Source organism: Pezoporus wallicus, unplaced genomic scaffold (assembly GCF_028554395.1).
Source record: "Pezoporus wallicus isolate ANWC-B61680 ecotype Strahan unplaced genomic scaffold, APGP_CSIRO_Pwel_v1 scaffold_6445, whole genome shotgun sequence".
Lineage (NCBI taxonomy): Eukaryota > Metazoa > Chordata > Aves > Psittaciformes > Psittacidae > Pezoporus > Pezoporus wallicus.
Window position 1 is genome coordinate 4,185,674 of NW_026641753.1, and position 13,749 is coordinate 4,199,422.

A 13,749-nucleotide genomic window follows, 5' to 3' on the forward strand; every position below is an offset into this window, starting at 1 on the left:
AATCTAGTTCATATACGTGTATAAAAATGCATTAGAGGTAAATCTGCTGATTTCAAAGGAACTGTATGCAAAGAAAACCTACATTCTCTTAAAGCCAGTTCACCAGCTTGAAAAAACTATTGGTGGCTTCTCACAAAATAATTTAGAAAAGACCATCTCTTAGAAAGCAATGAAACATGGGTACAACAGCCAATGCCCTATTTGACACAAACCATAAGATATTGGTTTATCTTCAGTAGGAAATTACAGAAACTCCTGTAAAACTCCTCAGGGGAAGAAAAATGCTATAGCATATAGAATGTGGAAAACACTGTTGGTTAGCCAGCTCGAGACTCTTACCTGCATGCAGTACAGTACCCTGTTTAATAAACAGTGCCTTGGAAATTTCTTACAAGGGTCAGCAGAAAGCGAGCCCTAAGTCATCCCATTGTAATGGAAATACAAATACAAAATAACTTCCGCAAAACTTTATAGATGTGGTGGGGATTATTGGAGTCATAAATAATAACAGTAAGTAATATATGCACAGTGATCTGTACCAGTTAATGAAAGGAGCCTCAAACAAAGCATTTGAATTTTAATGTGACCAAAATTTTGTGTACATCTCGAACCGAGAATGATAACTGCATTCTCTTATCTTGTAGGGCACTACCTGTTCAGTATGAGTTCTTGCTGTGACAACTGTGGCTAGGAGGAATAAAACTGTATTTTGGTATAAAATAGGAGAGAAAAATAGTCATTTGGGAAGACCACTATAGGAAATGTATTCTGATGTCTATACTTAAATTATTTATCATATGGTGTTGGGAAGCTGAAGGGTTTGAGGAAGAGAGGGTTAAGGAGCCAGCAAACTGGCAGGCAGCTGTACCCCATAAGCAACTTGATGAGGCAGAGATAAAAATCTGCTTTCAGGTGAAAGGAGCGCATTAGAGATTGAAGAGCAAGTCAGAGCCAGCTGGCAAGCAGAGGCTTCAGTTTTCTGATCCTCCCTTTGAAGGAACAGCTATAATGCACTTGAGGTTTGGTGGAAGATGCCTGTCTGCAGACACTGCTCCAGATAGCCCAGTGCAGTCCCTTTGTTCGTATTAACCTCTTAACCCTGGGCTATCTGGATCAGACTGTGCTGATAATGGGACAACACCTAGCAGAGAAAGGAATTTACACAAGACTGCCTCTCTCCTCATTCCAAATGGCTGGGACAACCTGGCTACAGAGCTCTGCTCTTGTTTAACCAACCAAACCGTAACACCATTCATTGCCTATAAAGATGAAGCCAGATATTTTCAGACAAGACAGGTAGTGTCTAGAACCTGCTGTTTAAATCACAAATAGATCATTGTCTTTTAAGAAGCTGAGCTCTGTTAAATCAGAAGTTGTATGTTCATAGTAAATATTACTTGGTTACGGTCATAGCTTATCATACGCAGGTCAGGCTTCATGAGCCTGCCTTACATGAAACTGCTTGTACAGGCAGACTGCACTTTCTGATTTGAGCGTCAGAAGACAGAAGCTTTTGCTTCTCCGCTGTCTTTCTGCCCTTAGTTCTCTGTGGATATGTAGGTAACATTTGTCATGAAGCAGAATACAGAGTAATACCTTTCTGGAAGCACAGAGGCAGAATGAATCGGACAGAAGAAATCAGACTTTGCTTATAATATGAATATATAAGGATGGAGAAGTGACTGGTCAGGGAAGGGGGGAAGAATGTAAATGCTTATAAACAGTGAAGTTAAATCTACTCTTCTGCAAACACAGCCTGACACCTGGGGAAACAGAGAATGTGATCTTTGACTGCAAAGCAGCTACACTGTGTAATAAAACAGCACTTTAGAATAACTTTTGTCCTCTAATACCTCTTCTTTCATTAAACAACTTCAGGTGCTCTGCATACAAAAAACTCCAGAACATCAGGGTCTCTGATCTCCTGCTTGAACCTCCTGATAGGTACATTTCTGTGTATGTACCATGCAAACACACTGGGGTAGAGGGGATTATAGAGGAGCCACCAGGAGACGATTGGGAAGGATTAAAACCAGATGAGTATTTTAGCAAAGATCTGACCTGGGAAAACCTAGCTAGTGTAGAGGGAGTGTTGGCTCTGTGGCACCTGGCACCCCATCTGCCACATTACCCCAGAAACTTCAGGATAGAGAGTTCTGAGAGAGGAGGTGACAGGTTGTTCTTTGTACTGCCTGAATCTTTGCCCTTCTGGTTTGTGCCTCTGCAATCACAATATACCCTATTTCCCACGAGGGAAAAAAACAAAAAACCCCACAAAACCCAAGAAAAAAGCCCACCTCTTAGGAAATACCTTGATCTTGCTTTAGGAAAGCACCACCTGGCTATTTATATTTCAATTAAAAACATAAGAACACCTATGACAGTTCAGATCAAGACGCAATCTAGATCTCAAACAGATGCAGATGCTAAAGAACCATCAGTGTTTTCCGGAAGTGTCTGAAGAGGACAACCCAGTGTAACATTTCTCACTCAGTACTTTCCCACTCACCAACTATTTTCAACTGTGGGTATTTCATAAGGACAAGATGGTTTTCTCTCACCAATAACTTCCAGTCTCACATCCATGGACTTCTCAGTACACTACTTGAATTCATGTAAGCTTCTCGTGCACACAAAGTCCTCTGGAACTTCAGCAGATCTGTTACTGTTGCATGAAGAACCTCCTTTAGGTTCTGACTCTTAGTTCAACAGCCCCTAGTTCTTCTGTACAACGTTATCTCTGCTACGTCTTCTCTCTTCCAGGCTAGAAGAAAAAAATACCAGCAGCCCTATTCAGTCTTCTTCATAGAAATGTTATTGTATATCATGGTTGATTAATACCCCTTCCATGACCCTTTTCCAGTTCTAATAGATCATTGCACATTATTCCAGATGTGGAAAAATCACGTATTTATACAATGGTGCAATGATGTTTACTATTTTGTTCTCTATTATTAACAGCTTCTAATGTTGGATTTACCTTTTTTTGACTGCTACTAATCTGATGTTTTCCTGGAGTTCTGTCATGACCAGAGTCTTGCACTAGAGCACTAATAGGCTGCTCAGAGCCCATCATTTCATATAGCATATATAAGCATTGCTATATACTCATCCACAATGACTTTTATCTGCTGTATTATATTTTAAGTGTATTCTAGCAAGGTACCTTGCAATGCTAGCAAGATTGAATTGGAACTGTTTCTTATGTGATTTGAGAATTTTAATTCTCTTTACAAGTTACAGTAAGAAAATTCAACAAGCAGAAAGGGTTAATCAGAGCTTAGGGTATGTTTCAAAGACTATAATTTACTATACTGGCATTAACTATTGATCAGACTATAAGGTGACTGATTTTGAAGGGAAACTCTCTTATCCCATTAGTAGTTTCCTTGTAATTAATAGTGAAACCAGTTGAAGTTTATACCCTTCAAAAAGAAATGGGAATCCTTGGAACATACGGTTCTGGTTTATCACACATACAGAAAAATCTACACTCAAGAATTGTATCTAATTATCAACAGCTAGGATAACTTATAATCTAAAATTGTCCAGGAACATGCACATATACACCTACTTTTGCTATACCAGCAGAGGGGAAAAACAGCCTTTGTATTATAGTATAACAACAGTACACAGAGTGACAAAACAGAATACAATTACTTTGTTTTATAAGGACACTTTGTGATGGCTGTCAGTATCTTCAACAACTCCAAAGCTCAACAGATTGTATTTCATTCTATGAAGTGAAATAATCAGCAGTGTAAGCAGAAGTCACTCTTTTGTTCTAACCATTTTCCTGTTTGAGTTATTGAGGTTATTTAACAGTCAATTTACTTTGTTTCAGATAATTAATACTATGCACAAGATTTTGTTTGATCACCAAACACGTTGAGCAACTTTTCTCCTATCCATTAAAGACCTTATTCAGCATGCTAAAGAGTGAAAGCCTCATTTTAATGAAACATTGCCAGTCATCATTTCCCAAATACTGACTGCAAAAAAGTAACTCAAGGATACAACACTGTATGCTACAGCCAGAAATGTATCCAACGATGCATTTAGTACAAAATAAATAACAAAAGATGATGCTAAACTTTCCTCTCTTCACGGTACTGCAGAAGTCCTCTGGTAATCAGTGATATTTATATTATGCTGCCAGTTCTAATTTATAGTTCAGTGATGCTCTAAGAAAACTGATAAAGGAAAAGGGCCTGCAGCCATGTGGAACATAGTACAGAACAGCTGATCTGCAGAGCTAGATACTTTGAAATTTCATGCCAAGGAAAGATATTACATTCATTAGGACCAAGGAGCAGGAAATTTCAGTTCCAAAGCAACAATTTGCATTTCCCTCCCCTGGACAGACTGCCTAAGGAACAATCCTCTTTATTAAAGGAGATAAAGGAGCTGCGATTGTGACATACTTTAAAATAAACGTCGGTACCTTGGATCTTTAGGAAGAGCAAGACAGGGATGTGGGCATTTATTTATCTTTGCTTACACTTGTACATAACTAAAAATCTGTCCTAGAAACAGCTGGTCTGTCTTTAAAGAAAATCTGAATTCCTTAGGCCAATAGCACAGAAAAGTGTTCAGAATTTGTCTAAAAAAAAAATTAAAAACTATATAAAACCACTAAAAATAAGGGGGCAAGTTCTTAACATCCATAAATAAAATCTAATATAGGTTTTATAGACTATTTTTTCTACCTAATAACCTATCAAAAAGAAAAAATGCTTCAAGGTCTACTTAATTTCCCATGCATTAGCATCTCCACATTATTCAACTGCTGTAAGATTTCTGTGGCCAAGGATGATAGGAATTTAAAGTTACAAGTGTAATTGATAGCCAGTTCTTTGGTCAGTGTATGTTATAGCTACACATAGATTAGAACATAGATTGAAATAGCTGCCTCACTCTGGTCACAGAAACTGGAACAGGGACAATTTAACCTGCTTCATGCTCCTGTGGCCACATTGTTCCAGTATCCAAAAGGGGTGACTGAAACATGTTGTTGCCATATTGTGACCTAAATATTTCTCTTTTATACCATGTTATTTGGCTAAATATAGTTAAAGACTTATAAGCACGTATCTTTCTGCCGTAAAATTTAAGGGTTCTTTCCATAGTTCCTCTTTCTTGAAGTGACCTAGATTTTGCTATATTCCTGTAATTTAAATCTGACATTTCAGCTGTTGCTGTGAGTACAGTTTATCCTGTTTTGTCTTTAGGTAGCATGGAGGTTTCCATGTTATGGATGCACTCAGCAAGCTTTTGGTTTTGCTTAAGTAAAACATTGTGTAGAACGTCATTTTAACAACTTAATCAATTTGAGTTATTAAATTAGGACTTTCACTTCTGTGAAAGTTTACATTTCTAATTGATCTCTCCTGGTCAGGTAAAAAGTAAGAAGACAACTCAATGGCTTTTTTTTTCCCCATAGGTTTGTATTTGCTTCTCTCAGATTTCAGAAACAACTCATGACAATCCTCCCACATCTGTTTCATCAGCTGATTAAAATATAGATCGCCTACAAGGTAACACATTTTTGGATGATGGGCGTTGCTCTAACCAACTCATTATTAAGAGAACAACTTTATGCACCATCAGCAACTTGGCAGTGTAAACAACATGAAACAGTTCGTTTAAATAGGACTCGATATTTTGTTTACAAGAGCTTTCATTTACGGGAAGGTTTTATGGCTTTTGTAACCCATTTAAGCACAAATATTTTCATTACCTTTTAAAACCTTTTTGCAGTAAAGACTGTTAATTTAGCACAAGAAATAATTTAGACAGGAGCCTTAACATGAAGCAATGAATATTTGAGTTTCTGGTTGTATGTGTTGTACGATTTGTGGTGTGTACTGGAATACAATGGAGGGCCACAAGACACCCGACAAGCTCTTCAAAAAGTGAGATTCTTCTGCTGATAGGGACAGAGGGTGCTGTTCGCTTAGTTTTGTAACTCCTTTTTATTGATACTTTAAGTTGGGAAAAGTCCAAATCGAAACATTTCAATTAAATGTATATTTTAATTTCACAATGAGAAAGACTATTTTAAAACCACAACTGCTGGGCTTGCTTGAGGAGGGCATTTTTATTTTGACCCAGTTCCACTAACTGCCTATTTTCAGCCTTGCTTTACTCATGCCCACTGGAAATATAGCAGCTGGTCAATCAATCCTCTACCTGAAGTAGAATACAAGAATTAATTGTACTAAAGTAAAGCTAATCCTATTCCATGCTGCTACTAAAACCAGTAAATGCTCCGAGCCATTAAAACTTACCTGGTATTAGAAATGGGCTTTAGGAAGCACAAACGTTCATCTTGCAACTCTTTTTTACTTCAGTCTTTCCCCCTTATTTATGTACAGTCTGTGAAAATGAAAGTTGAAAGAGGAATGATTAATGATCAGTGCCTCAGCAAAGTGCATCAGCCAAGTGAACATAGCATTCCTGAGAGAACAAGCAGGGGCTCAGTCATCCTGTGCCATCAGCTACCTGAGTTGCTCTCACTTCTAATTCTCTGAGAGGAGTACCAGCTTCAGAATGGGAAACACCATATCAGACTATCAAACTTCTTTGATTATAACAACATTTGAGGAGTTGAGTAGGTGCGTGGTAGGGTAGCATACAACTCACCATGTTGGTAACTATTGTAACTCTGACTCAGACTGCATTTTATAGTTTTAACCTCTCAATACAATTACTCTTTTCTCAAGTTCTGTGTCAGAGATCAAAGAGGCCATGCAAAATAGTGAAAATTTTAATTCTGTCAAGGCAACTCCCCATATACCTTCCCCTAGACAGCCACATTCATGTTTGCAAATTACGTTTTCAAACAACTTATCATGATATCAGTGATTACTCTTTTATTATGAATAATGTTATACTTTGCCCCCTTCTCCAAGGCGGGTCTTTCTACACATGTATTCTATATAAGGCTATGGAGTAAGAGCAAAGTCCATTAAGCAGTGAGAGATTAAAGAGTCTTTGCTTTCACTGTCTTCTGTTCCCTCATTTAAAGAAGCTTAACAAATTAGTTTCTTATCATCTCTAGATACTGGTTATCCTCAGCAAGTAGCACTGCGAAGAGGTTCCCTGTTGGAATACTGACGATTTACATATGTATATGAGTTTACATATGCACAATACCAAGAACCTACGCTGTTCTTTCAATCTACATTAGCTGGTGCTTTTATGTTTATATCAGATTATTTACTTTTTCCTCAAACATTTTTCCATTTTACAGAGATGCATTTAAACATTACCAGATTTTGTTTTCTACAGTAACTTATTCACACATAGGTTCAGCATTTCTGCTATATGGTTCACACATAATCGTTCTCTCACAACTATTTTTATTTTTGCATTACTATATTTGTCAATAAAAGTCTTTACTTGCGTAACTTGTCAGGTATACACATACTAAAAAGCAAGCATACCTACACATACACATTAAAACAAACCTATGCATGATATGTAATACTGCCACAAGTTCAAGGAATGTTCTTTAACATTCAATTTCTTTTCTCCTGTAACAATGGCACAATATACACCCTTCCTACAAACTTCTCAGAAAATAACAACTGCTGGAGTGTATGGTGTGAAACAGCAGTTCTGTTCTGCCTGAAGTGCATTTTCAGGATTCAGAAAGACAGAACGTTTTGGTCTCAATTTATCTGTTACACAGGCAATTTATTAACCAAGTGTTATGCTACTCCTGTTGCACAAAAAGCTAGGTTGTTAGGCTCTTGTTCTCCCAGTACTGGCATACTGAACAGCACTGAAAAAAGTGACTAAGTATCCAAAGGTATGTGTATGGCACTAACCTTCAGGCAGCTAAAGTGACCAGCAATGTTCTCACTTGTATTTAGTCACTTTGGTCAGTGATCTACATGAACTGACACCAGTATTCGGGAGTATTTGTCAATGTGGCCACTTTCCTATTTCCTACTGCTGCTAGATCAGGGAACAAGTGAGAATCTTAAGTCATGAACAGGTTCAGGCTTTCAGCCATATTAAAAGAGGCTTAAAAAACTTACGAGTGTTTTAAGACTATTCTGGTTTCATAAAATCTTAAAGGCAACATTAAATATTTTGTAATGCTTGTAATGAGAGCAGTCCTTACTTGAAAGGCTATTGAAGGTAATCAACTTGAGAAATTTTAACTTCCTTGCAAGAGAGAGATTGTTCTTCTATGCTCACCTGTACCCTCTGAAAACCAAGATTCATTGTTTTAAGAGAAGAATACTGGATTTTTTTTTTCCTAAAGTGAAACCTGAAGGGTAAATAAGAGATGGCAACTTTGTCACTAGGTGTTTGTGTGCATGGTCTATGCCATACCTGGCTTAGCTCATTTATCAGCTATTCTTACCAGCCGTTAAAGCTTCTGGTAAAATTCTCACAACAACAAAAACAACCACCTTAACTGTACCAGAAAAGATGTGTCCCTCCCTCCCTTCCTAGCAGCACAACTTCTGCGTCTCCAAGGAAGATTATCCACAAAACAGAATGAAAGCATTTTATACCAAAGACCACATGTCTAAAATAAACTCAGTATAGTAGAACGAAGTATGTGCTTTGCAGACAGTGAGAGTGAAGAGAAAATACCTCCCCCACAAGCCTCTAATTCACAAACTACTAATTCTGTGGTCAGTGCAATTTAGACTATCACTTCCAGAACTCTTGACATAATAATTGCCTTGTTTTAATTGCAAGTCAGCTGATAACCCAACTGACCAGTCAGAAGCACACGGAAGAAACTTCTACCTGTGGCCAAAGTAGAAGGTAATCATCAGAAGCCTTTCATAAATGATCCATCAGCCCCCTGTTTGTCCACCTATGAATGCTTTTTCAGAGACATGGCTGGTCTGTGAGCATCCAGTTTGTAGTTTTATGAACTGGGAAGAGTACTGGAAAATCATCAGCTATCAATAGGAAGTTTTCCTAATGACAGGGACAGAAGAAAGAATATTCTTTCAGCAGGCGTTATTAGTTCAAACTAGTTCTGCAGGAAGTTTCATGAGGCAAAGATCTAGAAGAATGCTAATGTGCAATCATTGAACAGAATAGAAGCCAAAACTTGATATAAAGCATGTAATGAATAAAGCTATACGATCAGCTTCTATACACCCACAATGTATCTAAATTTATAAACAGTACAGGCCATTGGATAAAATTTAAATGCATTTCCCATCGTTGAAGCGTACTACCCAATCTGCTCTAACACAGGACCATATTGGGATTGAGTAGACCATTCTGTTTGTTAGAAATGTGACCAGAATGTGCTGGTATTTATATCTCACAAAAGCTGTTCAGTAAACACAGCACAAAGACCTCTGATTTCACAAAATGCATAAACATGTGCGAAGAATTTCAGTCTAGGATTTCGGACATATGAAAGCTCTCTCTGTCAAATGAGCTTAACTACCATTCCCTCATCCCAGTGAACTAAACATCTTAGAGAAACTGTCACAGGTAAGAATTTCTGAGTTCTAAGGATAAACCCTGAATTTGCCTACAATATAAACTTTAAGGGAAAATGCAATATAGCTTCTTAGAGTTAAGAGTTTGAGGTGTTTTTCCCCAACTAATCAGAGTCTTGAGAGACAAAGTTTTAAGGATGCAAGACTTGTCTCTGTTCCAGTTACATTTCTGTGAGGACTCACATATGATGGTGTATTTTTTATGGATATGACAGCTGAAGCCTGTAAGAATGACCGTTACAATTTAACTCGTATTGTAAAGATGCATTGTCAGTCTAAAAAAAAAAAGTGAAGGAACTACGAAGCATCATGATTATCTTTGTTGCATATAATTGCAAAACCTGTTTCTCAAAGCCACACAAACTGAACAGGCAATAAACCAATACACCAACAGAATAGAAGCATGTCAGGGTCATAACTTCTGCTTCAACAAGCAAAGAAATCCAAGTTAGCCTCTGTGAGGCTGAAAAGGAATGAGGCATACTTTATTTCTTTCCTTGTTTCATCAACAGTAGGAGGAGAAAGGACCATGAGAGGTCATTCCATACAGAGCTATGCCTAAGTGCTTCTTAATGTTTTTTGGTCCCTCTCTAGCAGCAGCAAAACCTTTGCAGACAATATATTCCAAAGCTTAACTGTTGTCATCAGATTATTTTCCTCATATTTAGCTGGAATTTCCCTTGCTGACACTTGAAATTGTTATTTCTAGAACTGTTTGTGGTGAACAGAGAGAAAAACTCAACTTCATTTCACAGGTTAAAGAATGTAAGATAACAAAGTTAATATCTAAGAAATATCCACTTTAATAAAACTATACCAAATCAGAACAGACTCTCTCTAGTAATACCTGAAAGAGTACCAAAAGCAGAAACCAACTACCTCGGTAGACAAACCAAACACATTCACTTAGAATTAGTCAGGGGTTGCAAAACTGCTCAGAAGAATCCCGAAATCCCTACACTTAGCCTGGAAGCTGTTTGGCTTTGCCCAAGAAGCTACACACTGCCTCAGGCCAGACAGGATGTTTGAGAACTGATTGTACTGGGATAGATTCTGTGGTTCCATGTGATGTTACCTTTCTGCTGGGAGTGACCTACAAGGGACTGTTAAACCAGGAACTATCATATTTTGTTACAAAAACACAGCAAGAGCCCGAACACAGCATTAGAGTGCTTTATTCCAACTTGCTGTCTTCAAAATGGGAAAAAGGATGGCATTTAATTTCAGATTTGAGATTCAAAACCTTTATATGCAAAATAAAGGTCAGCATGATGCCACAATTACTTTCACAAGAATTTAGAACTTTTTTGCAGAATGCAGAGTTCATTGCCTCCAAAAATTGTATGTGCTAACAGAGTCTTACACAGTAACTCAAACCTAGAGCATCACTGTAATTATGATATTCCTTACTTCTTTCACTGAGATCAGTTTTGTATTCATAGAAGTTACATGGTTCTGGGATTCTTAAAATACAATCAAAATGTGAAAACAAATCTTGCATTTGAAGGAGCTTTGTCACTATTAATTGGGCCAATGACTGGGCAAAATACAATGCAAAGGAAAAATAACTGACCTGACAAAAATTACCTGAAAGATATTTATGTAGAAAATTCACAAACTGAAGTAGTATCACATCTAAGTGATCTGGCTGATTTTAGTAAAATATTCGTATATAGCTTAGTTTCATGATTCTGATGTTTATAGTCTGATAACAGTAGAACAATAGAATGGACCATGCTATGTAACTTTAATTGTAGACTAGAGCAGAATTGTAAGTATACCAGAATTACCTTACCCCAAAGCACTGGGGAAGATAAGTGACGAGGCAATTTTACTGTGACTCAAACAGTTTTGATTTGTAACCTTTCTGGTGTTTTGAATGGACGGCAATACCCATTGATCTTGTGCAAGCATTTTACAGAGGAAATTATGGGTATAAATCAGGAAGAAGGAGCTTTGTAGGGTGGAGTTAAGCTTCAAAGACGGTGAAATAAAGAATAGTCATCACCACATCTAACAGCTGTCCTTCTATTGTAATTAAATAGGACATTAATTTCCAAGTGTTATGACATTTAATCATCTATACAAAAATAATAATAGTAATAAGAATGATAAGCATCAAAGTTATTCTGAGAGCAAGCCAAGATCACATGCCCAATGTTTCTAAAAGCTGTTATAGACGAGCTCTTCTAGTCCGTAAGTACTGTCCAAAATATTTTCTCTGAATATATCCTGAGATATATTTCTTTCTTTAAAGAGAAATGTCTTTCTTTAAAGAGAAACTGTACAAAGAAACCGATAGTTTCTATTCATTACACGAAACAATGACCATACTTTGCCATTGCATTGCAGCTGTGTATCCTCATAAAGATGTGAAATAATTTTCTTTCTTTTCAGTCAGTACACATTCATGGAAAACTCTTGGTTTGTACCATATTACAGGTGGCAGACTAAGGGAAAGGGTGTTAAGTGATTCATCACAAAGCATAATGTTTTAGCTGCAGACCCAGAATAAGAATCTTAGCTTCTATTGTCTGATTTTTACACCATTTTCCTTTCTTACATGAGGAACTGGATTAGATATATATGTTCCTTTCTTTCTTCAGTAATTCATATGGATTAGATATATATGTTCCTTCTTCTTCAGTTCCTTTTTTATTTTAGCACTACTTTTTCAGTAGTGCTAAAATAAACTGTCCTTCAATAAATGGGTGTTTTAAATCCTATTCCCCAGACTTTTGGAGTAAAACACTAAACCAATAAAAAGATGTCAGAAATGTAAATTAATGCATTTTATCAGTTTTGACATAATTCATGTACTAGAAAGCAAAAAAAAAAAGTGCATGTTTTGAAAGAACTTGGAGTGGAAAAGAAAGGATAAGTTGATGGACCTCAGCAGCTCCTGCTGCAGGCTTTGTATCTGCTTTTCAGTGGCTTTCTGGGCAGTCAGCACTGACACCATGCTGGAACCTATGTGTGGCTCATAGAAAAGGGTCAGCACAGTCCACATGAGAGCCACACTTAAACCCTGTCCACATGCTGTGGCTATACTGTTTGTTATGAGTTAAGATGACAGGATGATATATTTTTAACTTGCGCATTTTCAATCCCTTGCAGCATATGTAATAGGCAGTTATTTAAAGCATATTTCTTTTGTTTTGAGGTTTTGTGTGTTTGGTTTTTAGTGAGCCACCTCCTAACAAGGGCAAAAACCACCAGCGATATCCTTATTACTGGTTAGTAAATCCTTCTTAGACCATTATGAAAAGTTCTTGGAAAAGAAAAGTACCCGTTATGTTCCAACCGTATTTCATAGAGATTTAAGTAGTAGAGAAGAACTGTTAGAAGAAACCATTATGTGTATTTTATGTTTGAATGTAGAGCTATAATATAAGCTAATGTCTGAACTCCAGGAGCCACCTTGCCATAGGAAAAACTCACTTGGAATAACAAACAAGGAGTGTAGTCACAAAGAGCTGCTAGTATCTCCCAGCTTGGTCCATGTAATCAACCAAAAATGCTTCTACATATTCTGCATACATGTCCATCACTCCCTTTTATATACTTGAAACATCAACTAGCTCAGCAGCTGGCAATTAGACAAGAAATAGTGACTAGGAGGAAAAAGATGCTTTCTCAAAAAAATAAAAAGGCCTTTTTCAATTATTTTAGAGAACAGGCACTCAGTTAACCTCCCTTTCATATATTCTTGCTAAATTGTGCCAGTAAGAAATTTTCTAGTGAACGTGGTGTTATCTTCAAGACTACTAATTTGGCAAAACAATTACTTCCAACTGCTTCCTAACAATCTGCAATTAATTATTTTTTCTTGTATTCTTATGCGCACAACAGCCCAACGATAGACTTACCAGCATGAGCATTTTTACTGATGTTATGCACTGTTTCCCACACTTTGCAGTGGTGTTATATTTGTTATTTAGAACAACCTCAGGTTGTTCCTGGAACTGTGCCTATAGAAACTACTGCTGTAATGTGTTTATATGATATATAATTATAGGCATGCTGTAACCTGTCCATTGCCACTGCAGAGCAAGTTGCAGTATCAGAAACGTAAACCAGTCCCTGGATTAACTTCAGTCTGCTCTATTCCCTTTCTTCAGGAGCTAATGTCAAAGAAATTAAATGAACACAGATTACATTCTTAAGGTTTAGTAGAAAAGATGGCAATTATTTAATATTCCAAGCCAGTAATATGACATTCAAAACTACTGAATACTCCCTAATGCAACATGAATTC

At 37.1% G+C, this 13,749-nt stretch overlaps 1 long non-coding RNA gene across 1 annotated transcript in view; it reads right to left on the minus strand.

Moving 5' to 3' along the window:
• Positions 1-7,805: 7,805 nt before the first annotated feature.
• LOC130607778 (uncharacterized) overlaps positions 7,806-13,749 on the minus strand; it is a 31,212-nt gene continuing 25,268 nt past the window's right edge. The window contains exons 5-6 of the long non-coding RNA XR_008974353.1: positions 8,135-8,220; positions 7,806-8,034 (exon numbers count right to left, since the gene is read on the minus strand). This is a non-coding gene — a long non-coding RNA (uncharacterized LOC130607778). The remainder of the gene's footprint in view (positions 8,035-8,134; positions 8,221-13,749) is intronic.